This window comes from Dermacentor andersoni, chromosome 10 (assembly GCF_023375885.2).
Source record: "Dermacentor andersoni chromosome 10, qqDerAnde1_hic_scaffold, whole genome shotgun sequence".
Lineage (NCBI taxonomy): Eukaryota > Metazoa > Arthropoda > Arachnida > Ixodida > Ixodidae > Dermacentor > Dermacentor andersoni.
In genome coordinates, this window is record NC_092823.1 from 104,445,507 (window position 1) to 104,471,742 (window position 26,236).

Genomic DNA, 26,236 nt, shown 5'->3' on the forward strand with positions numbered 1-26,236 from the left:
CATCAATGGACGGCAAAAATGCGTTTCGCGCCTGGCGTCGAAAAACAGCCAACACCTGCTCCCTCCTGCCACCTGTTGCACTGAGCGCGAAGCAGCCCTCCTGTTGCTTTCTGCGAGAACTAACGATAGAGTGGCGTGACATCCGGGCCAAGCGCTGGTCAGTTGCACTGGCACGCACGCATTCCCAGCACGTGGCGGCACAGCATCGATCGACCCTCTGGAGCGTTGTGTTAGCTAGTGCTGCCATCTCGGGAATGACGTCAGAAGCTTCCCGATAAAGTGTCTCCGATGTGTTCTTGTGTGGGGTTGTCAGCGCGCCTGCGGTGTTTGCGCTTCGCGGGTGCTCGCACTGCGTACGGTTATTGAAAAAAGTTGAGGCGGCACGGGCTGCACGAAAAATGTGGATTTATGCACGGCTAAGGCATATGGCGCGTCTGATTTATTGGTTCTCTGGCCGCGTTGGCTCAGAGGGTATGTTGCCGCGTTGCCGCGTTGCCGAGTAGCCGAGTAGGGAGGTCGAGGGTTTGATCACCAGCCGCGGGTGCACTCCCATGGGAGCGAAATGCAGAAATCGTTGTGCCCTATGCTTTGGGTACGCGTGAAAGAATACACACTTCGTCAAAATTAGCCCTTAGCCCTCCTCTACGGTTTCCCTCATAACCTACAGTGCCAGTTCCAGCACGTCGATCTCAGAATAAGGGAAGCTTTGTTTACGAATCTTTTCAGGCTTTCCTAACAGTGTCTGATGGTTTCTGCCGCTGTTTTTCCGAATAGTTCTTAAATAAAAAAATATACTGCGCAAGTCATCTCACTGTGATTGTCGACGGTAATGAGACTAGCAGTCGATCGAGCAACCTAGCGACAGACCACATTTCTGAAGTCAGGTTCATTTGCCACGTGTGGTGGTAATACTGATGCATTCTTTACTTCGACTACATGTCACATACTCCGATATCGTCCCACTTTGCTACAGAACTCGCATGTCAAGGTCGCCCATGAGCATGAAGGCATGACGACGACTGTGTGGCGCTCACGCAGGGACGGTGAATTCACGCAAAAGGCACGTTATCGACGAAACGACAAAGGCGCATAACGATCACAGTATGAGACAACGAGACAATGAATGTGAGGACGGTCTAGATGGGCTAGACAAGCTAGACAGCCGAAATACCTCATGAAAACTACAGCCAGGAAAGTTGTAAGACTTACGGAAAGGAGATTCCATCACGGCAGTTGAGGAAACGTACGAAAACTTGAAAAAAATTATGAGGAATTCAAAATTTTCTAACGTAAGTTCTTCTATATTCTAGTTCGCTGTAAGACGTGCATTCCTGAGGTCTTGTAGAAAGTAGTAATATAGAAGATTGAACTAGAGAAACAAAACATTTCATTGAGGAAATTTCTTGGGGCCCTCCCTCGTGTTCCTCCACTTGCTTGATGTAGCATCCACCATAGCTCATCTTAACCTGGAATGGAAGGACGGACATTGTATCGCCAGATATTGCCCACAATATATGGTTTTACGCTTCTTTTTTGCCTTTCTATTCTGAGACACTTCTGCCGGTTTCGTACTCTCCGATTGATTCGATGTGTTGTGGGGCAACTTCCTTGTCTCATTTAATTTTTCTTTTTGTTCGCTCCTCTCAAGTCAGGGAGCGTGGGGTCCGCGATAGAAGAAAATTGCTATCCCACTTCTTTATCTCTCTTTGTGTGGTCCTTACATGTTTATAAAAATTATAATAATTATTTGCAATGCTGATAGCGCTCTGCTTATGCATCCACTGTTTCGTTCTGTGTGTGTTTGCAGATTTTTATTCAGATATTGGTGCGGTATTCTAATTCTTGGTACACTTGTCCTTAATACCATTAGCTGTTCGTTCACTGCAACATACAATCAAGATGACGAAACCTAACATTGTGCAGCGTTGACCACGTGGAATCTCCTTTTACTAATCCATAAGAAGCCACATCCAAAGTGAAGCTTACCGCCTGCGGCTTAGAAAGCTCGATAGTTTCAACAACTCATCAGCGTGGAAGACAACTGTCCTTGACGCGTTCTTATCATACAAGGGCACATGTTTTTATTTTCTCCAGCGCTATCACCTCTGCAGTCTCTCCAACGTTGCCTCGTAAAAATCTGTTTTCGGCTTAGGCAGGCCCTTCAGAGTTTACTCCCCCGCCCGCCCTTTCTTTTTATCCTAGTCATAGAAAGCTGCATTAGCGATATCCACGGGTAGTCAAGGAGAACAATTTCCATAACCCCAAGCTCTGGCGCCAGAGATACCGGTACTGTCGCGTCTGAATTGTCCGCTCTTCGCTCTGCGCTCTTTTATAACGTCGACCATCCCGGCTCCAGCTGCGGTCAATATTTGCCGGCTCCTCGAGCCAGCCTTTTTGGCCCCTCTCAAAGTACCGACTCAAATTGCAACTTCTTCTTTAAAAAAAAAAAGGCCGCAACCAACTAATTTGAGCGTCGCCCTTGGGATATGTCGACGTCTCGAGCGGTTCTCGAAGAAAGTTGGTTGGTTCTTTGCAAGGCCTCGCTCTAGACGCAGCAACAAACAGAGCCTGTAGAGAATGAAAACAAGGAAAAAATAGCTTTGTTGTCTCCTCTTTCAAGCATCCAATCAGACTCTCAAGTTCTCGTTTATACTTTTTTTGTTGGTTTCGGAGTTAGTGACACCACCAACGGTGGTTCATGGCGGCCGTGAAGTAATGGTTGTCACGCACAGTCAGAAATTTGATGTCAGTGAACACGAGAGCCGCTATAGCCCCCGGTGCGGGCATAGTCCTCTGGTGAGGGGCTGGACCGCTCTCGTTGTTTTTAGCTTCAGCGGACACTCTCCCTTTTCAGATTAGCGTGTCGTCTGCTACAATCACTGCCACTCGACGCCTGGAAAGGACAGAACATGCAGTGCCATGCACATGCCGATTGACTTCCGGTCGGCTATAGACTCTAAAACACCACGCATGACGGTGATCAGGGAGGCCATCCACTAAGCCTACAAATTATGAGACTGAGCTAGTCGTTCACCAATGTGCTCTGTCTGTATCCAGCGGCATGTGCTTCACTGTTCACGGTCATAAAGCTTCTGACTTTACATCAAATCCACACAGACCTACAGTTCTTGTTCAAAAAGAAATAAGTGTATGGTTCTTTAGTTGAAAGCTACCGAAAAAGAAAACCTGAACAACACAGGGAGACTGGGTTGGTCTCTTTTGGATATCTTCCTTGTTGTGCTGTTTTCGTTTTAATACCAAATACTAGCTAGCCCAACATCAAACTGTCGTGATGCCTTTGCCGTCGAGTTTCGTAGGAGGCACATGTCAAAAATCCACGCATCGCACATCAAAGCGCCCGGCTTCTCATTGATTTGGAGTGTGTGAACGAAAATGCCAATATCACGGACCCCTATTACGGAACCAACGAGAGTTGCAACGTGGCCTTGTTGATAACCTCGCTTCAGGCATTCGAATACCGCAAGCAGCGAAGAAACTACAAGTTAAAAAAAATGCTGTTTCAATTTTGCCGTGTGTGTAAGTATTCTTGTCGTATTGTGTCGGTGTTCGCATTTGCACTTCTACAACATTTTAAGTTGCAAAATCAACAAGCCCCATAGCTACAATCTAAAATCATCATTTGTGTTTGCACGGAAACACACCAGAAATCCCATAGGGCCATGTGAGTTTATTGATGAAAGGTAAAAGTGGCGCATACGTTTTACTAATATAAAAGTAACTTTCATTCTATAGGAAAGATAGTACACAGAAGTGGTGATAGCAAGCTCTCTGTGGTATTCCACACTTAGTAGCACTTATCACTTTGCAAGAAGTTGGTTATGTAGCTTCAAGGCCATGATGGTCAGCAGATTTCCAGCGAGCAGATCATGTTTTATACTCCTTTCAAGTACAACCTAACAAAATGTACTGAAATTCTGCGATCTTACACGATGCAAACGACGATGTGATTATGAGGCACGTCGTAGTGGCGATCTCTGGAATTTATATGATCAGCTGGCCTGCTTGACCCGAACCTAAATTTAACTCTTTGTATACCAACACCTACAAATGTTGCCACGATGTAAAAAAAATGCTCAGAATCTCGTGCGTGTCGCTGAACTTTATAACACCACTTGCGATTTTCAAGGCACACGTACGTTTCAAAATATACCTAATAGATGTCACTAAGTCTCCTGCGAGTAGAAACGCCAAAGATAGATGGCGCCCTACTCTAGATACTGGATTTGGTGTCGGCCTAAACTTTCTTCCAACTTATAGCGAAGTATTTTTCATTGATTCTATTGCGAAGTTTTTGATACGAAGGAGCAATACATCAGGATCATTTTCACGTACACTTTTGTAAGAGGAAGTGATTAAAAGCATTTTTTTTGCCCCCAACATTGTGTGGGGTCTACATATGGTGCCTTCAAGAATATGGCGTTCCCGACCTTCAGGTGCAGCATTGTGAGGCTGCCTGTTTGGTCGCACCATATCGCGAAACGCCACGAGATGCGATGATTTCAGTGCACCACAATATCACCTGCTGACATGTGATATATATATATATATATATATATATATATATATATATATATAGACAGAGAGAGAGAGAGAGAGAGATGGCTGAGGGAATCATGCTGGCCCCGGTAGTAAAATGAAGAAAAAGAGTACGACGTGCGTTGAATAAGCACAGTATATTTGACTGACGTTCCGGCTGGTTGAGCAGCCTTTGTCAAAGTAACCTGTACATGCCTTTGAGCTTCCTTGTAAACGCGCAATACATCCGATAAAGTTGAGCGCAATATTAACAACAAGAAAACCAACATAAATATAGTGATACGACTGGCGATAGCGATACCACACACGTGGCGCACAGTGCAGAAACAAATCGTTCGTTTACTAAATATTACGATGTAAACCACTTTAAATCAACAACAAAAAAATTGTACAATAAAAGGAAGCATGGAGATAATAAGGCACCGCAAAATAGTACATTCAGGGTGCAGGTGAAGCGCACTGCTCAGTAGTCGTCATAGCGAGCACGATGAATGATCAGGGCTTTTATTGGCATGTGTATGGTGGAATACGGTGTCGTGTGCAGACTATGGACATTATGTGACACAGAATTGACGCATCCACGAAAAGAAAGGAATAATAGAGGGTTCTTGAAAGAAAGAAAGCATACACAAGGAGTCACGGCTAATGGCAAAGATGCTTAGTATATAGCATGCTGGTTAGTGTGCCTGTGCTTTAAAAAGATTAAATTATGGGGATTTGCATGCCAAAACCACTTTCTCATTATGAGAAAGATCACTTTTGATGTCCCTCGGCGGTGCTCGCGCTTTCATCTTCAACGCCTTGCACTGCGAAGGCCACGGCAGAGCAGGCCATGCACCCACAACGTTGCTCCCAGTGAGCGTCACCGTGGTGCACAGTTCGAATTTGTTTTTGAATGATCGCCGTAGACGCCACTGTTTCAGATTTTGCCACCCAGCTATATCCAGAAAGAGAGGTATAAATATATTGCGAGAAGTGTAATGCATCATAACTCTGGATCATATGCTTTGGCAGTGTCCTGTGTCTTTCGCAAACTGCGACAGGGAAAGAGACTGGTGTCGACGAGTCATTCACAGTGGAGTTCTTTTACATCACGTACAGGCCATGCAGAAGGCCCACGATACGGCGGTAAGGTTCAGCCTTACTGTCCAGACGTTGGAGCCACCTGCGTCAACCTAAAGGTTGGTCTTCAAGACCTGAACAAAGTTCATCACACTATACCATACCTAAGAAGCATCGAACGCTGTTGTCCTCAGCAAGCCGCAGTGAGCTCCGCGAGTGAGCTCATCGCGGCACCTCGTGGCCGCCGGGCTATCCACGCTACGTAGCAGACGGCAGCTACATGCAACAGCAGTGCGTGTGCGCAGCGTTTGCTTTGTGCACGACGCAGCGTTGCTCGAATGCGTGCTCGCGCTCATGTTTCCCAGTGTGGCAGTGTTGCGTGGAGCGGATAGGCTTTGCCCTGCGCCAGCTCGACTGATGGATAGTAGCCACACCCAACTTGCGCATTCTCAGGCGCTGGAAATAGCGGAGTACGAAGCGATCTCTCCCAAGGCGTATAAGCCGGGAGCGGCCAGTATTGAACCATCCGCTGGCAAGCGTAAGCGTGGAATGACGTTAAGTTTAGCGTGGTTCGAGGCCAGTTGAGCGTTCAAATCTAATCAAAATCAACCAGGTACAACGGCTGCGGCAACGATGAGCATTCTGGTCAAAGGTTAATTCCTACGCGGGCGGACGCGGCCGAGCATGAGCAGACGACGGCCGGCTTCTTCCGGAAGTAACTTTCATCAAAATTTCAAAGCCGGGTTTCCTCGCGGCTGCACGGCGTCCACGACGGAAGCGGCCACCAGATCACGGACTGCTATTCGGCCCCTCCCCGTGCCGGCAGCAATGCAGCTGCCCCTCCTTTGTCCGGCGGCGCCCGCACCATGAACGACTCCTGCTTTGTTTGGGACGGTTTCCAAAGGAGGGCTGTGTTTCGTTCACATACCTTGCAGTTGGTTCCCTTTGTCCTATGCGGGCCATAAAACTTCCTCGGCGCACCGTTCTGACCGACCGCCAGATCGGCCCGACGCCGCAGCGCGGTTCGAGGAAGCCCCAACCACCGAGAGCGGCGTTAGGACCACGGGGGCTGCCCGGGCCCTCTCTGTCTCGACATTGTTTCGTCCTTAGGGACTGTCTGGGGAATCTGGGGACGGAGGGGTGTTATTTAAGCAGCTTGCAGCTGCTCTATTGGTCTCTCTCCTGATAACGACGACAACATGTAAACATTGTATAAAGATTTCTACGCTGAGAAAGCTCTCCTCGTCCCTGACTCTGCGTGAAGTGGGGTCCAGACATCCTGCCGGCCACACATACCTCGGCACACGCAACAATGGATCTCCCATCACTGAAGCGGTGTATTGTGCGTCAAGCACAGCAGCCAAGCAGTACAACAGCCAAACATTCTCCCGTGACCTTTCAAATAAATAAGCAGTTGATTTGGTGACATATTCCTTTTAATGGAAGCCCAATTCCGAAAAAGCAACATCCTGGACAGATCGTGCTCAGTATAAGTATTGGCATGGAAACGTGCTGAAATGCTGGAAAATCTGAATGCAAATACAGTTAATAACTCTAAATAACTATATATTATGTGCGGCCCAAAATGCTCATTCGGACAGCCACTGCCCAGCTTCACACGAAAAAGCAGTAGTCAACGTGAAATTGACCGCCACTCTTCGCAGCCTGCACGCCAAAGCACATTGTGCTTTGCGTGCAGTTCTTCTGCCCCTACTGTTTTTTCCAGCCCGTTGAGATGAACAATGCCAATGTCAGAAGGCCCAAAATACCATATTGAGCAGCCAGCTACGAGCATGACGGGCCCTGTGATGAAATAACAGTCGTCGGGGCACGCTTGAAAGGCAGCTTTACCATCTGCACTTCAAAGCGCAGCCATGTCGTAGCCATTGTAGGTGAAACAGCAATAGTCAACGCGATATTGACCGCCCCTTTTAGCAGTTTGCATGCAAAAGCCCATTCATGTGGTCGCATTCTTTATTTAATTATGTGGCTCAGGCAAGTAATACGGATAAGAGAACAATTATCAAACATGATTAGCTTAGTGAGGTCCAAAATACTCATTCGGGTAGCTATTAATAGCAGTAGTCGAGGGCACGCTTGAAAGGCACCATTAGCAGTCTGCACGTCAAAGCGCAGTCACGCCGTCGCCACTGTTGGTGAAACGGCAGCAATCAACGCGAAAATGGCAGCCACTGTTGGTGGCTTGCATGCAAACACACATTCCTGTGGTGGCATTGTTTATATTGGTTACCTGGCCCAGGCAAGTAATGCAAATAAGAGAACAATCATCTAACATCCTTAGCTTAGTGAGGCCCAGAAAACTCATTTGAGTAGCAATAATAGCAGTAGTCGAGGGCACGCTTGAAAGGCACCATTTGCAGTCTGCACATCAAATCAGTCATGCTGCAGTCATTGTTGTATTCTTTTCTCTGACAGGGCAAGTAACACCAATGTAAGCACAATTATTCACCCTGAATAGCTCTGCTAGCATTGTTTGTCCTAAAAAATTCTGAGTGAAGTTGAATGTGTTTTATTGAGGCAATTATTTAATTCCCAAGCCATCGGCATAGCGATCGACGGTCAGCTTCAGACAACGACATTTGTGAAATACTAAATAGTGAAAGTTGCAAAAGCTCTCAGTGCTTTGCTGGGCTCCATTCAGTGAAAACTGTATTTGCAACGACGAAAGCGTCAGACAGAAAATTGCACCCAACTGCACAATGTTATTCGTGTTGAAAATTTTACAATCATATGTGATGGGCAGCGAAACCGTCTGTTTACTAAGACTGAATGCATGAAAAATTGAACAGCATAGCAAGGTGCTGTTTCGCAATATGCAGGCTTTCATGTACACTTCTGGCGAGCTGCCACAAGAACTGATGCATAAACATGAACAGAGGTATGAGGCAAAATTACTGTGCAACCGACATGACGCTTTTAAGAAGAAAATGTATCTCTAAACCTTTCTGTTGTCATAGGCGATGAAAATTTGTTTAGAGCAAGTTGGTTAATCACATTGCAGCAACAACACAAGAAGCAAGGACAGAAAACGCAGCGAGTGGGCAGATTGAGAAGACGAGGTAGACCAGTGAAAAAGGTTTTAATGAGATGGAAGAGGCCAGTCCTGCACTGTGCAGGTATTAGTGCTTTGAATGAGATTGGTGAATGAAAATGTGTAAAGACTTTGCTGAAAGAAAACTAGCAAAAACAAATGCTAACATAAAATAAAAGGACAGAAATAGGAGTAAGCGCAAACACGCATGGAAGCAGGCATGTATTCACACAGAAACGCGAAAACTAAGAATAACTCAAATACGAAGAAATGTGGGAAATAAAGAAATGACAAACGTAAGAAAACGTACACACATTTACAAGCAGACGCAGGTAGAGGTATTATAGGGGCGGGTTCCCAAGCTGCTGTGCCTACCTTGTCGCACGTTTTTTTTAACCTTTCTCTTAACACTGTCTTGGGAATTTTTAATTGCAACATATTACGAGAATCGAGCTATGAAAGCTATGTTGTGGGAAACCATATCGAGTGCTGGCAGCACAACTTATGCGTGACTGTGCCACAGCACGCATTCTACAGCTTGCGCGCGCGGTGGGCACTGGTGGAAAGCAATCAATCGACGGTGCCACACAACGCACGAGCACCGCCGTTAGGCGCTCGGCCATCTCACTGCTGACAACGGTCGTTCACGCTAAGTTGACGGCGACAAATCTTTGCGTTGGAGGCTTCTTTTGCAAATATTTTCTGTTGAGACGCTCGTAGGTTTGTTTCATGCGTGCACGCTTTTCTCATTTCTCCTGAGAATGGTTTTGCTCCATCGCTTCACCCCGTCCGGCTAGAAACGCAGCGACGCAGTACACGAACACACCCGCCGCTGACAGTAGGCACCAGACTTTGGCAAACTTTTCTCGTCGTAACTTCACTCGGGAGCGAAATAAAAAGACATGGAACGAACAGGCAGGATATGTGTTTGCAGCGATCGCCGTGGGATCCTGTTTTCAGGCAAAGCGTAGGGCAGCGTCAGCGATGCTCGTTGCAATGTTTCTTCGCCAGATCACTGCTTAGAATACACGCACGCAGCACAAATGCCGCATCGTAAGCTCGCAGTAATATTTCCGGCATGATAGACAATGACAAACAGTTTGGGAATCCACTGTGATGAGGCGTTGACGCGCACAGCTGACGCGACTTGGCCCAGTTCGAAGCCCGGGTGGCCATCTTCTCCGACGGCGGGTTCACCGGCCGTCCGGCTCATGACGTCGGTCCAGAATGCGCGCCCATTGGTGGATGCTCGTGTGCATCCGCCTCGGAGGAGTAAACGCCCCCTTTTTTCTAAAGTCGCATCCGACTATAGGTCAAAACGACAGAAGGCAGAAGACCTCGCGCCCAGCGTATTCTTGTTGCAATGCAGTATCGAGAAAATTGATTTCTTTCTTGGACAGCCTAGGGCACTGGATGCTGACGCAATCAACATTTGAGCGGTTGATATCAGAAGCCTGTAAAAATTCCTTGGTGCATTTATTAGGGTGTCTATGCATTGCTTGACTCTGCGACAACTTCTTTCTTTCCTTCTTTCTTTTTGACACAGGTGTGCATCTTTTCATGGTCTTGTTGGTACTGCCTTAATGCCCTGTATAATATGCTCAGCAAGATCATAAACACGCAGTTGTCAGACAGCGAAGTGGGTGTGTGTGTGGTTCTTCCCTTCTGTCCCGTCTTGAAGCGCTGCTCTTTCCGTGAAACTATCTTTAAACAATCTCGAGAAACGACGGTGAGAAAACATTTCACGCTTAAACCGTTCAATGCAGCTCGAAGATCTCGCGCTACATATGTCGAAGGGCCTCGCGATTTCTCAATGCAGTCATTTGCATAGCTCGTACCGCTTGTACTCTGTGAAAAGTGGATGCCTAAATGAAACAGGCATTCGTGGAACTTCGCGCCCTGTAGACAAGATGCGCGCTCTTTGCAATACTCGGCCAAGTTCGTGCGCTTTGTATGCCACTGACCTTTGCAGGACTTCGAGTGGGCATTCGCTGGAATTTCAATTAAGCACGCGAAACCCTTCTTGGATCGGCTCCGCCGGAGTAAACAGGTCGGACTGAGAACTGGCAATGACGTCCCGCTGTGGATTGAGGAGGTAGCCAGAAATTGCGTAGGAGCTGCGAGATTTGCGGCTCCGCCTAACATGCACACGCAGTGTGATATTTTTCAGGAATGGGGCAAGTGTATTAAATTAATTAAGGTTGGCAACTGTACCGTGATGTAAACTGAAAGTCCACGAATGTCGAACTAGAAAAGTTCATTAATAACTAAATACCCATAACAACTGAGCGGCTGCGCTACACGGAGTAAAGTTGATAAACCAACCTAACAGAAGAAATAGTGCTTACAGATCTAGTTATCGAATATCTATCTATCTATCTATCTATCTATCTATCTATCTATCTATCTATCTATCTATCTATCTATCTATCTATCTATCTATCTATCTATCTATCTATCTATCTGTCTGTCTATCTATCTATCTATCTATCTATCTATCTATCTATCTATCTATCTATCTATCTATCTATCTATCTATCTATCTATCTATCTATCTATCTATCTATCTATCTATCTGTCTATCTGTCTGTCTGTCTGTCTGTCTGTCTGTCTGTCTGTCTGTCTGTCTGTCTGTCTGTCTGTCTGTCTGTCCGTCCGTCCGTCTGTCTGTCTATTTTTCTATCTATCTGCCAGTCAAGTCAGGTAAGGTCAAATGAAGTCAGGTCAGGTCAGGTTAGCTCGGTCAGTCAGTCAGTCAGTCGGTCGGTCGGTCGGTCGGTCGGTCGGTCGGTCGGTCGGTCGGTCGGTCGGTCGGTCGGTCGGTCGGTCGGTCGGTCGGTCGGTCGGTCGGTCGGTCGGTCAGGTCAGGTCAGGTCAGGCCAGGTCAGGTCAGTCTGTCTGTCTGTCGGTCTGTCTGTCCGTTTCTCTGTCTCTTAGTTGTATAATTATTGGCTCTTTAAGATGGCGTTCGCCACTTACAGAGAAAAAAATTATCCAGACCCAACAAAAATGTGGAAGTTTATGTGAAGCGATGTTTTTTAGTGTAGTAATTAATGCAGTGCGCTGCAACTAAAAGCGATTCATGCAAATGATCTAGTACAGCATGCCACCTCGTGCACCACCATAAATATCACAACGTTTTTGTGCGCAGCTTTTGTTTATTCACTGCGCCGCTTACCACATATCTTAGGATGTAAGCACGAAATCAGGCGAATGCACATAGTCATACAACGGAATTACGACTGTAGAATTAGGACTGTGACAGCATGAAAATAGCGGGATCAACACTATGGTCTGATGCTACTATATGCAGAAGACGAAATACCGTTGCCATCATAACGATAGAATGAGGACGACAACTTGACGACAGTGAGATAACGATGCTTGGATGACGAGGATTGTATGAAGACGACGTAAGGACGTTCTCAAGAAAATTACGAAATTTTATAGCATTTTTACAATGTTTACATCACCGTACAAGGTCATCTCGGTATTCAAGGCAGAAGCTGCCCTTGTGACCCTGAATTTGAAAACTGCGTCGTAATCTCCAAACACCGAAAACACCTTACAAGTGAAATTATACAGGCTGACAAGATACAGCGGCTGGGTTACCTCTGGATCAGCATACCGTCTATTGCCTTCACCAAAAACGAAATCAAGTATCTGGCTGTGATGCAATAGCGGTTCATGCGTGACTTAATGCAAAAGTTGTTTTTCGTTACTTTTGGTCATGCATATACTTCTGGCGATTTCGCAAATAAAGATCAGTTGAAGTCAGCGCCTGTTTGTGTTCTTCCTTCAGTCCTAGTCGTTTGCGCTGTGCACACATGCCGATGCTAAATAACGCACTTGGCGCTAATTCAAAACAGTTTATTTCGAAGCTCGCGATCACTCTGTGTAGCAGATAAAGTCGTCACTGCGCATGCCCAGCAACAACATCGATCATTAGTGTGTCACGGAGACGAAGGTCTTCAAAGGTCTTGATGTTGTTGTTGAATGGTATTCGCAGTAATACCTCCGCTTGTGATAAATAGCGATCACGAGAATCAAAATAAGCCGTTGTAAGTCATCTGGAAGCGTATCTCACCTATTTATTCCTCCTCCTCCACGCGCTACGTCTTTCTTTGTATTTCGTTTTTGGGGTAGGTACAAATAACGGTTTGCACGCAGGAGTAGGCTCCGCCAAATAATGTGCGCGATATAGGGGGAGGCGAAGCGTGGGGGCCTCCAGCGTAGACGCCAAGTTTTCATGCCATGTCACGAGCACTCGCGGCTTCCAGATATGTGCCAAAAGCCCAAATGACATTTAACGTGCTTTCCAAGTTCCCGCTATACTGACCGCGCAGAGTAATTTCATTGTCGTGAGCGACAATTGTGACGTTTCCTTCAATGAACGTTAGATGAAGAAGAACAACTTCGGAGTATACGTATCTAATATTTTTGGATGCCATTCTGGCCGTGCTACCGTTGTGGCTGTTCATTATCTTTCACCCAAGGCTACTATCATTGAAATGATGAATATATGGTAATGCAGCCGCTCTTTGTCTCTTTTCTTCAGAAAAGAGATGGATGTCACCGCTGACAATCAGTCCTTGGGAAGAGGAACGTAATACATGGGTAACCGAACCGAAGGTTTCTTCCCAGTGGGCGAGGTGGCACATTGATAAACTCTGAAAGTTCACGGTGTTCGCGGTTATGGCTCCCTCTATAAATAAGAGGGCGAAATCATTGGCGAACAAGTAATTCAATTGCCACCGTGCCCTCCGTACACCCACCCTCTACGAAAGGGCAAAAGCTTCTTCCCGAGCAGTCGCAAAAAGGGTTTGAGGTCACTTCACCAAACACGCTCAATCTACTCCTTTGAAGTCAATAAATTTGATAGCGATGGGAGCCGAATGTCATCAACCCTTTTCTTCAAAGCATGTCTCCTGGTCTCGAAGCTTCTTTTTTTTTGCTTTCCTTACTCTCCGATGGCCTTCTTATAGACGAATGTTATTACGGCGGCTAGAACTCACTGGGCTTCAGCACATCTGAAAGAGTATATGCGATCAAAGGAAATTTAGACAGAGATAAAAAGAAAAGAAAGTGCAAATCTAAAGTGGGCCCTGAGGAAGCCAACTTGGAATTGCGTCGACGAAATCCAATTAGACCTTTCCTCGCCCGCTTCGCCTTTTGCGAGACCGTGTTCGATCACGCGTTCACGTAAATACATATAAGATGTCCGCAACTTCTCGCTGACTTTCTTATCTTCCAGAGCACCCCCCCCCCCCTCCCCATCCCCGTGTGGCGACAATGCTTGCCTTTTGAAGCTTGCATTCTTTTATGCTCATTCGTCTCCACTCGAGACGGTGCATCGATAAGTGGCTCTTCTTTCCATAATCAATGTGTGGTGATCAACGAAATAAACTTGTGAATTTCAGAACGAATCTTGCATCGCAGGCTTTAGATTGATTCTTTGTTGCTCTTCTAAATTTCCTTTGTTCAGGTATAGGCTTCTTTGAGGGACACTCTTACGCTTGAATGCTTGGTTCTGTGCTCCGCTTACGTCAATTGCACTGCCGCTGAATGTGCCCGTTGCTTAATTTTAGCACAAGTTTCATGGGATATATATATAGGGGATATATAGGGGGCGACAGAAAGTTAGGTGGGCAGATGAGATTAGGAAGTTTGGAGGGTCAACATGGCCACAATTAGTACATGACCGGGGTAGTTGGAGAAGTATGGGAGAGGCCTTTGCCCTGCAGTGGGCGTAATCAGGCTGATGATGATGATGATGATGATGATGATGATAGATAGATAGATAGATAGATAGATAGATAGATAGATAGATAGATAGATAGATAGATAGATAGATAGATAGATAGATAGATAGATAGATAGATAGATAGATAGATAGATAGATAGATAGGCAGGCAGGCAGGCAGGCAGGCGCAAAAAGGCTGAAGTAGGCGAAGGATGCTACATGGTAAAATAATTTGCTCCGTTATTTTGCGTAAGGGCGTGAGTTGCGGACCCAGGTACATTGTTATTGATATTTATGAATGTGATTTTCACAGGGTATGCCGCGTTACCATCATTACAAAGAAGCATATACTTACACAATTCGTAAAGAACTAAAGAAAGAGCACGTTATTCTGATGTGCGGTCAAACAAACTATGAAAGACGACGTTGTTTGCAGCAGGCTGATCAACCACTGCGCGAAGAATGTCGTAGCCCTCCATTCATAACGGTATTGCACAAGCGCCTCAATAGTTGCAACATTCTTCAACCTTCTTACATGATGAGGTTGAGAATTGCAAGCGATGCATAAATTTAGTGAAGTTGACAGCAGAATAAGATGAACGAAAGATTCGAAGGACAGCAGCGAACAATTGTCCTTACGACACGCGTGACCTAATATTCAAGAGAGTTAATAAATTCGATGCGTCTTGTGGAAACACTTGCAGAGATGAACAAGCTCCAATTGAATAAAATAAAAAAAACATAAAAAAAAGCCTTCACTCATTCACAAGACGTCCTTACACATTTCACCCAGAGACCAGCGTATAACTAGTGAGAAGCAAGGAAATTTTGACAAATAGTTTCTTGCTGCGACGTTTACTTATGTTCTGCGTCAAGGTGTGTGCGCTGGTGTTGAAGATCACTCTTATTTTCCCGTCACGCCTGTCGGGTGATTATTCATTCGAGGCTCAAAGTATCGTTTGCTTTACGAATTTGGCACCGCAGTACCCTTAACGCTGGTTCCCCGCTTTGAACGTGCATTGTAAATAATAAATTAAAATTTAGAGCGGCAGTTCGCTTGCTACAAAATGACGTAATACGACACTATGGCCGCAACACAGCCAGCGCGCTTTAAGAGAAAAAAAAATAAGCACCGTACTTATTCGATTCTAGCCCATCGTCGATTGTCACAGGCACATAATTTTCAGGGTAAAAGGGAGAGAGGAACTAAGAGAGAGCAAGGAGAGGAAATGCCGGGAGGTGAATTGACGAGCGTACAGTTTGCTGCCCTACACTAGAAAAAAAAAAGAACAATGAAATATTAGGCTAGTCGGCATAGCTGCCTTTTGTAACAATAACGCAGACAGACAACACACGTAGGTGAAGAAGAATCGAAGAAAGGCTGAATATTCCAGGCGCCCAGCAGCCATTGGACCAGCACGACAAGTACATAGTATCATTCAAATATAAATATTCAAAATATTAAGAAAGACGCGGTTTGATGGAAAATTGGGGAGTTTCAATCTTCCTTATATTCATCCTCTTATTGAACTACACATTCCAGTGCATCTACGCAGAAACGTAAAAGCCCTTAATTATACGTTGCGACCACGCACCGCCGACACGTAACACATTTTGCACCGAATTGTGGTAGAAGTGTCTGGTACCTTTCTTCGCCTTTTGCTTGTATGTGTCCCAGTGTCGAGCACTATACGTAGACTTCATTTAGCATCTCGTATGACACCGCTCTAGCTTTTCCGAACCTGTCAGGTTAATTATTTATTTTTTTTCCTATTTATAGTTGTCTTACATGAACAGGAGCAGCCATCGTGTTATGTTTGACTAAACTTATTTGTTTTACTTAAATTTCAATAAAGAAAAAAAAACGCGCATCTCAATTTTGGTGATTCTCCTCGGCAAAACAAGCGCGTGTTAGATTTGAGTGGATACGGTAGATGGACGTTACCGCGCTGTCTCTGTCTTTGGCAGCGGGCTGTTTGCCGTTTGTGTTTGCCGTTTTGTTTCACGTGGTCGCTGGGCTTGAGTTACTGCCGAGGCGGCTGTTTCGCGCGCTTCTACGCGTGGACGTTGCGAGGCTGGCGCTGTCTTTTGCCATGGTTGGCTGCGCAGCAACCTTCACGATATCGTTCTTCTCTCTCTCTCTCTCTAGCGTGCGTTCGGCTTCCTTACTGCTTTGCTTCCAAGATCGAGTTGCCCGGTCCCAAAGCGCACGTGCGACTCATTAATAACGCCGCCCGTCGACAGGAGTCGCCAGTGTGCCATACCCTGCTGCTCACGTTCAGCGTCGCATGCGAAAACGAGGTGTCGATGCGCACATCGCTGCTACGTCCTCAGAACGCAGTACGCTTCTTGCGCGGGTCAGGGTGTTTGGTTTCTCTCACCAAATAGTTTTTTTTTTTCAGTGGAATCTGGCTGGCTGATGAGTTTGAAGCGTTGTCTGTCTTCTTGTAAATTTCTATTTGTATTATTATTTTTTTTTGTGGAAGCTTTCTGGCTTTTTTTTTGTGGCCTTCTTCCTGAGCAATGCGCTGTATTAGTAACGCAGCGTCACTCGTGGAATTTACATGAGCTTTCTTTAGTCTTTTGTACGTCAGTACGTATATAAAAATCGGATTCCTACCTTACCTCTACAGGGTCTCTATTGAATTCCGACCAGCGCTTATTAAAATTAGTTTTGAAGAAAGGCTCAGCAATGTGGAATAAAATGAATGAGCGGCTACAGTGTACAAATATTTCTACCTCAAAAGCGTGTGCATGGAAGGGAGGGAAAAGTCAGGAAAGTTGGCAACAATGTAAAGGGTAATGGAAAGGCTAAATGAATAATCCGGAGCCACCAAAAAAGTGCGACAAGCAAAGATGATAATTTGCAAAGAATGCAACTAGGGCATGCCGTGTATAATGTGCCTAGTGTGCCTGCGTGTGTGCGTTATTCAGAAGGGGCCTATTTACGCTCTTTTTAATTATCTAGGATGAGTAATCAATTATCCCCAAAGTGAGTTCTTTTGGCAAAAAAGACAGTTCACGGAGATCTACTAATGCGGCAATAAAGAAACCGCTAAAGGAATATCTCAACAAAAAAAAAAATCATAAAGGCCTTGCATTTCGACGCCTGAACTGACTGCCTAAGGACAAGAACATAAGGGAAAAAATATGCGCAACAAGAAGAGGCCCGTGTGTGCTGCAACACAAGTCCGCATACGACTCAGCACATCCTAGTGGAACACCGGGTCATTGACCCTGCCAGAACTGCAGGGAACGTCCGCCTTCAAGAAGCGGTGGCATTCAAAACCGATGGAGCCATTAACCAGTCAGCAATCGAGATAGGCAAAAAACGTTTAGAGTATTGGCAGCAAAAAAGAAAGAAAACAAGGGAAGAGGTCTATGCAACCGCAGCGGTTACAGGACACAGGTACAATACTATACATTATAGAGATTGATGTTTTCTTGAAGACGGAAAAGATCAAATTACGCCAAGTTCTGCACGGCAATAGATGTACATAACATTGAATAGTTTAAGCAGGCTATGTTACCATTTGCCGCCGCTTCATTTCAAAGGGTATACCAATAGAAATCATCACTGTCTACGCTGTCTCTTTTATGTCGCATATTTTAAGAATGCCTGGATGGATAAAGTTTCTTTTAACGTGAACACGACAGGTGCTTGCACTAGATTTAAGAGACAGGGAAATGTCTGTCTGAAAAATCTTTCCGAACTTCTTTCCCTACGGTGACCAACATAAGCGGCAAAAACTACCATTAACTGAATATCTCTATCCTCGAAATTAGGACATTCGCGTGGCGTTATTTAGGGCGGTAGTTCAAAAGGGGAAAGCTTCGTATTATTTGTCGCGGCTGATAATTACACCATCGCACACCATAGAAACTGACATCTGGCACTGAGAGGACAATCTACCATGCCAAACTGGAGTCCGATTATGCAACAATAGTTTCCTTTCCAGCCCTCGCTAAGAAAAGTTGATTAAACAGTTCGTCTTGGCGCCTTTAAACTGCATTATGTTTGTTATATTCCCATCGTACTGTTCCGAAATCTAGCCTCGCCGCACTTCACTCATTTGTCATGGGGGCTGTGGGTGTGCCACCCCGTTTAGCATTTGCGTAAGTACTGCGGCACTCAAAGGCGTCAACCACATACCAGCGTAATTAGGAAGACTGAGAGATAAAATAAAAAGAAAGAAAAAAAACAATGAAGGGGCATGGCTGCAGGCCCTAGGTTTAAACTTCGTTCTCCGTTCACAATGCAGCCTTCCTCCTCCTCCTCTCTTGCTTCATTCGTTATATTGAGCCAAATAAACATACAGAGCTCTAAGCTTCAATACAAGGTGTTCCACCTAATGTTAGCCAAGCTGTTAAAGTAATGTTACAAATGAGCCTATGAGGCTTACTGTGTTGTCCCGTCCGTCCTCGTCTGACACCCAAGAATGTAATAATTGCATTGATAAATAGAATAGGATAGACAAAATTTTCAATTTTAGAAATATGACATCTCTTACAATGTGAAATGTGGTACTGCGTGCTAAAACATACCACGCTGTCGTTTCGAGCACAATATTTTAAGCCTAAGTATTCGACTGCAAGATCTCTGCAAGAGCGATTTGAAGGGCTCGAAAATGTTATATTGCATATTGTCGCAGTGTCAAGGAGGAGGTGTATAATTCACATAGCTCTCATTCAAAGATTATATGTGACCTGTTAGGGTGGAGACGTAGAAAGGCTTTGAAGCGTGCGCGTTAATTTGGGGGTCAGCAAGAATGGCTAGACTATATTTTTTGTTACCTGTTTGGAGGTGTTACATCAGGTACTTGCAAAGTCCGGCCGCGGTTTCGAGAGAAAAAAAGATATTAGGAATTATATATTTATGTTGATGGAAACCATGTTAATGTGACATCTACTGAAAGTTTGAAGTGTGTAGGTTGATTACAGCTCCTGTAAAAATTACTTGTGGATTCGTTCCAGAGCTTTACAAGCGTATTTCACGAACAACGTCGAAAGTATGAGTAAATTTATGTAAAAAAGGCAGATGAATGCAAGGTTGAACTTGAAAAGAAATGGGGTAAATAATTTCTGCGTGATGTGGGAAGAGTTTCAAAGGCATCTGTTAATGAAAGCCTGTGCGAGAAATTTAAAACGCAAATGTCCAAAAGCGTCGTATGGCCGCTAGCAGCTATGTTTCCGCATGCACATTGAGGTTATATTTGATGAAAATATGGCGCATTTAAACTATTGAGCGTGGCTGAAATTTAAGGTTTCTGATTTATTAATGAGCTGTGAAAATAAATACTAAATACTTCATTTGCGCCTATGTTTATGTTTACGATTCGCGCAGTAGGTTTGTGGGATCCCTTTGCTGAACTAAACCATATATATTGTGATTGGTGAAAATAGGGGAAAGTTATGGGTACACAATGAGTAGTGCGTGGGTCAGTTGCAGCCTTTGCACTAAATTACCCGCGCAAGCACTCCTGCATGGTACAAGTGTGCCTTAGGAAACTGCACTAAATTTAGCTCGTCGTACTGGGAGAACCACAAATACCAAGAAAATCAAGTTTGCGAGAATGTATGTGTGCTCATAAATGAAACCATTTGCAATAAACTCCTTCATTTGGTGCTCGAAAGTTTGATACGGCCGTTATTGTCTTTGCTTCCGCTGTCCAGAGAGAGCTCTATGTCATACTAAATTAACATCTAGTGAAAATAGGTGGCACGTTAAGTGTAATATGTGGAGAAGTTTATTTTTCTTGCTTAATTGTGAGCTTTGCAAATAATTCGCTATTCGTTATAATTCGTTATTCGTTATTGTGTGAGGGTTTTATACGAGCTGGCCGCGGTGTCCTCATTGCAGTAAACAAGCAAAAGTGTTTCTATTTCCCCATAATAGAGGCCAGACTATAGACGGCGAGTAGGCAAAGTTCTAATTCTGTTAATTACGGCCAAGTCTCTTAGACAAGCGTTCCAGAGCGTTATCAGTGTATCTTAACAACAGCATATCATTCTGCTAGCTCTACTTGAAGATGTACGGTAGCCAACGAAATAAAATTTGTTGAAAAGTGGAATGTGAAATGAGAGTCTGTTAAACTTTGTTGGTGTGTCGTTCAATTCTTTTGGCATCCCATTGCCAGCACAGGGTAGCAAGCCGGAATTTACACTGTGTAGCCGCTCTGCCTTTCTTGCGGCACGAGCATCGAGTGCCACCCTTGCTTCTTGCGCAGCACTTCCGGTTCAGCTCCTGATACGACCAGGGATGAAATTCAAAATAAATCAGAAAAAACAATAAAAAAACAATACTGCAGTACAAAATTGGTGGGTTTAATTATATATATGATATCAGGCTATCAGTTTAGTTACAAGTTGAGTTACTGAAGTGCCTGGAATAATTAGAATTAATTATATATCACTGAGACGATCGGGTGTGAAATTCAACATAAATCAGAAAAGAATTGAAGAAAGACAACAGTACAAAATTAATGGGTTTGATTGTGAATGGGATATCAGAGCATAATTTTAGTTGCATCTTGAGTTATTGCTGTCTCTGGAATAATTAGGAATAATTAGAAATCACTAGGTACCGCACACCAAAGCACGGAATCTCCGACTTTAGACACCCGCGACTTTACCACGACTTTGGCGAAATTCCCGGAAACACGCAAGTAGAAAGCAGTAGTAATGACGTCACTACTGACGTCACACACAAGAAGGTGGCATGATATTTAAGCGGCTAATTAATGGAAAGCAGTTGCCACTGAGCTCGGTTCGTGGGTTGCGTTCGCCTAAATTTGACCTAAAGAAGACCAACACCGAGATGGGAGTGCCACTAAGAGGCAGCTAAATCAAGGATTAGGGTCGCCTACCATTTTTTGAGAAAGCAGCTGCATGTGCCCCTTGCTTTTTTCTTTCTCCAAACATTCATTGGGCTTGCATAAGCTGTAGCTTGCACCTAAACCGAGTCAGTGGGTTTAACCACAGGAAAGCATCGCACGGGCTTAGTAGGACGCTGCAGGAGTTTTCGTAGGACGCTGCAGGAATCGATTTTGACCAGCTGGGGCCGCGTATCTAAATACCCGCGCTTTCGCGATCCATCCCCCATAAGAATGCAAATGCTGGAACCAAATTCGAACCCACCACCATTTTCTTAGTTACGTATAACCGTAGCATTTTAACAACCATGGCGGGTAATATCTGGCATCGAAGTTTGAAGGTACAAATTTATTGCATATATCTTCGAACATTACTTGTACACTCGACACCTTCTGCAATCTAGGAAAATCGTTCCAAGGATCGCCAACGATTTCACCAGCATTTAAAAAAAAAAAAAAAAAAACTGGCAAGTAGGTCATGTCAGGGTTAATGTTGTCAAATATCGATCGAAATACAACTACGGACAAGAATGAATATTAATTACACCAAGGTCTCATATATTACAAGGGGTACTATATATCATATATAATGCAAGGACTACTAATATTACTACAATGGGGCACATGTGTTATACATGTTTTAGGCAATAAAGCAGACACATAAATTTACGAATTAATTTCTTTTTATATTTTTCTCAAATGTATTTCTGCGATCTCTCGCTGCTTCGTGGACGTAATAATTGCCGTCAGCGTATTCGGCCCGATTCTTTAGCTCGCGCCAGGCAAGGCTTGTCGTACGCATTCTCGATGCTCAATAATTTCCTTCGTTAATTCTTTTTTTTTTTTGGCACGCACGCGCGTTTTCGTATCGACTCGCTGACGTCATTCATAAGCTACCGCTAATGGCTTCCGGCCTTTCGGAAGCATACAAAAGACAGGCTGACGCAAGCGAATCAATCGAAGGAATTACGAAGGATTAAAGCGCGAGGAAACGAATGGAGCGGATAATATGGCGTTCGTTACGAGCACGTGCAGAGGTGGGCCCGTAACATTTTCTGGGTCCCTACTCTGAGTTATAGTAGAGTAGTTTCGTAACTGGCGTAAGGACATCGCGGAACCGATGCCAGCACGTACAGGAAGCGGAGGGAAGACGCGGCGGCAATATTTGGAAACAGGAAAGTGCTTATGAAAATATGGTATGAGAGACTTACGAAAGTTCGCCCCCGGATGTTCCTTTCAAAGCTTTCATCGGCCGGTGGACTCCTCTTGTTCTGCTCCGTTTCTGGGAACCGTGCGGGGGGTGTGAATGTAGACGCAGATCCCTGTGAGGCAACGCGCAAATATACGCATTGAGGAGTAGCGGCTATGAATCGGGCAAATCAAACTAAGTAAATAGTTGTTTGGCAGCGTTTTATTTGTTTGATTTTATTTCTGTTGCCTTCTACTGTATTTAACTCTGCGAGAACAGAACTAGCAGGCGTCACTTAAGGGCGTCAAAATTTCCTAATCATGTAATATTAAGGAAGAGAAAATGTAAATGAAAACAAACAAAAGTTAAAAAGAAGTAGGTTAGAAGGGAAAGAATGAAATTGTAATGCATATATTACCTAAACTTTGAGAAAAGATGAAAAAAAAAACTTTAAACGAAGACCTCCAGAAACGAAATTTCAAGGTCGAAAGTGTATGGATAACTTGTATTGAAACTAAAGGAAAGTCCGTAACGGCAGATCAAGACTTCGCGTCGCTGTGGTCAAGAGTCGAGAGTTCCTAAGATGTCAACTCAATAACCCTCATATCTAATCCAAAAGATGAATCGGTGTTTGTAAAAAGTCTTTATTTTCGCAAGGAACTGAAAACGTCGTCAAAAATTATTAAAAAAGAAACGATTCTGTGGTCTAGTCTTGCATACTAAATGAGCCACCAGAAAGACGCCCAATAAGCGCAGATACAGTGCTAACTCACAACAGTTGTGTCTCTTTGATGTGTGCGTTTTTATCACTGCCCCAGCTGCTGCACGATGAACGACTCACTAGTCGATGTTTCCAAGTTAGGCGTTATTTCGCGAGCCAAGGCGAAGAAGGAGGCAAAGCAAGAGTGCGTTGGCGGCACAATTATGGGACTGCAGTATAAGACAATGGAAGACATTGAAGTGAATACGCGCTGCGCTCGATATACCTGCCTCGTTACTACCTCCGCCCACTGACTTATTTAAGTTACAGTTTATAGAATGTCCGTGTTCCAATACATCCTGTGTCGTAGTTCAGTTTTATGAAGGAAGCTTACTGCGTCCTACCCACGCCACTCCTCTGCAAACTCTCCTTACGGCTCCAAACATGGCGCTTCCAAGTGCGGAGAAATTCCACTCACATTGCAAAGAAAGGAGGCGGAGGCCTGTAGGATTCCTACGAATTCGAAACGGAAGCGCGTCAGCTTTGTGCGATGGAACTCTACGTATGCGCTTAAGAATGTTAAGGAAAAATTACACCTACCCATGCTGTGACGTAAACGGGTGGCGAAAAGTTCCAAAGACACTGCTTGCGCCGCCACGCGAGCCGCTTTGTCGTGCATTTCACATTCACGACGCCCGATAAGAAGGGCAGTGACCTGCAGACTCAAAGCCACGTAGGCGCAGGTTTCATTCCGCCCACCAGCAGGCATTCCATTGATGCGAGTTGTTCACAACGAAGCTTCGGTCTGCGGATATTCCCGGACTCTTCCAGCCACGGGCACTGCTATAGTGTCTTCCAAAGTGCAGACAAGGGGGTGGCGTGCGTACGGGAGCAGATGCGCGCATTGGGTCACAAGCACGAGAATGAAGCGGCCGAATAAAACACATTCTTGCCGCTCTCTTTCGCGACGTGCTTCTGTCTGAGCACACCATCCCTCGTTCTTATTTCCTCGGCAAGCATCAAACACTGCATTCGTCCTCGTGACATTACTGTGGTAACGCCTTACACTGAACTCTTGTTTGCAATGTTTGCAGTGTATGCATTGTAAGCGTTGAATGTAAGCGCTGTATTGTAAGTGTTGCATTGTATAAATATTGTATGGCATTAAGAGGGAGATTTGTGGGGTGTGTAAACGTTAACACTGTACGAGATTACGCTTCGCATACGGTCAAAGATAATTGTGCGTGGGCATTAGGCTTCATAGTGTCTAAGCGCGCGCTTCACGAATTTTATCCTTCACGCAGACTCTGACGTATCTGTTGGATCTGCATACCTTTTGTCCGTTTTACGAGGCTGATTCTAAATTCTTGGGAATTGACCGACAGACATGTTCAGTGCATTTCTAGCTTATAAATGACGTTCGCAGTTAAATGTCTGATGAGGGCTGCTTAGAAACAAAGTATCAGAAAAATATACGTGCAAATATACAAGGAGTAAAATGAAGTTATCTAACTCAAGGTTAAGCTTGCAAATGTAGCGTTCCCTCAAATATTTTGCCACTTTCTCAGACCCCTATGCTCCTCAAGGACATAATCGCTTTTCAAATGGGTTTTTATTACCGGCTGGTATGTTACGAATATTAAAAGCCAATTTTTTCAAAATAATTTGGTTCGCTACTGAACACAGTACCTTTGTGTCTGCGGATGAAGTAACCATTTCATAATGTTCTTTGTCGCGCAAAGAGTGCTTTTCGTGGTCACAAACACAAATACTAAGCGACGGCATTACATGGCAGGCTAGAACGATGATGCTACATCGTAGATGTTCAAGTCAACTTCGGTTTTTGAAGTGCACTTCACAAGCGTTTTTCTTGATCTGTGACATCACAAGGAGGTAGGTGCAATCGGCGCCAGTTTTCACGAAAGCTCAAGCGAAGAATACGAGCGAAATATTGCTACAGGGTTACGAATGCATCTGAATTTCTTCCTACGATGAACATTTTCCGTAATGGCTTCCGAGTCAGATTGCCCCCCCCCCCCCCCAAAATAAAAAAAATATTGACGCCTATGGGCATTATGTTGTAGAATGGTTTGCATGAGAATATGGTGGAGGGAGGAAAGATATAAAGAAAAAGTAAAGCAGGGAGGTTTTCTCGTGGGTTAACTGGTTAAGCAAATTAACTAGGCTGCGTCTGGTTAGCCTCGCTTGTTCTCTTTCAGCCTACACTGTTTGAGAGAGAAGCGATAAGGAATGAAAGAGGAAAGAGAAGAGGAACGCAATATAAAAGTGACACGAGCACTGACACATCGTCTACCTAGCAATTATAGCCAGTCGTGCAGCCCCTTCGTATTTAAAAAGTGCGGCAGTGCTCTAATGACTTTCTATGCAGATGACGGTTGAGTGCGTGGTCCCAATGTATTTTATTCTGCGAACACTCTACCATCCGTTCGACTTAATGCAGCACGCAACGTCCATCGTTCTTCATCCAGGCGAGGACAATTGATCCGGATATGTATTGCTGTGGGAATCAGAAAAGTCGGACGATGCAGGGTCCATATTCCCGGTACAATAACCGCGGGCTTTCATAAAAGCGACATCCTGCCAGAAGCAACACCGTAGCGCTGCGTAGCATCGAGCTAGAGTACGTGGCAGTGGAATGCGCAGTGAATTTAGCGTACTCACTTTTTTTTTCCATTTAAGAGTGCTTCTGAATGTTCTCGAGAAAAGTGACTTCTGACATTGCTACGGATAAATCATGAAAGGACATTGACAATTTTAACATTTCTGAACATCTGAATATGCAAATATATTCCAAGAATAAATCAAACAGCTAAAGATTCCAGCAGAAACAATGTGTGTTGAACGTCTCACGTAAAGTCAGAGCATTTCACACAAGTGACACACGTATACATTAACTAAAGCACCGTCCTTCAGGCGTTTGCTTTACGACTGGCTGGCGTTTAGGACTCGTTGGATTTTGTTGCAGCCGGTGTCCTCTGGCTTTTCCCGTTTTGGCGGCGTAGAGAAGACGGTCTGCTGCGGCATGCACTCGCTTTCTTTC

At 44.7% G+C, this 26,236-nt stretch overlaps 1 long non-coding RNA gene across 1 annotated transcript in view; it reads right to left on the reverse strand.

Annotated features, from left to right (window-relative positions):
• The window catches only part of LOC129387927 (uncharacterized), a 100,615-nt gene that overhangs the window by 19,725 nt on the left and 54,654 nt on the right, over positions 1–26,236 (reverse strand). Inside the window, exon 3 of the long non-coding RNA XR_008615079.1 lies at positions 22,498–22,608. This is a non-coding gene — a long non-coding RNA (uncharacterized lncRNA). The remainder of the gene's footprint in view (positions 1–22,497; positions 22,609–26,236) is intronic.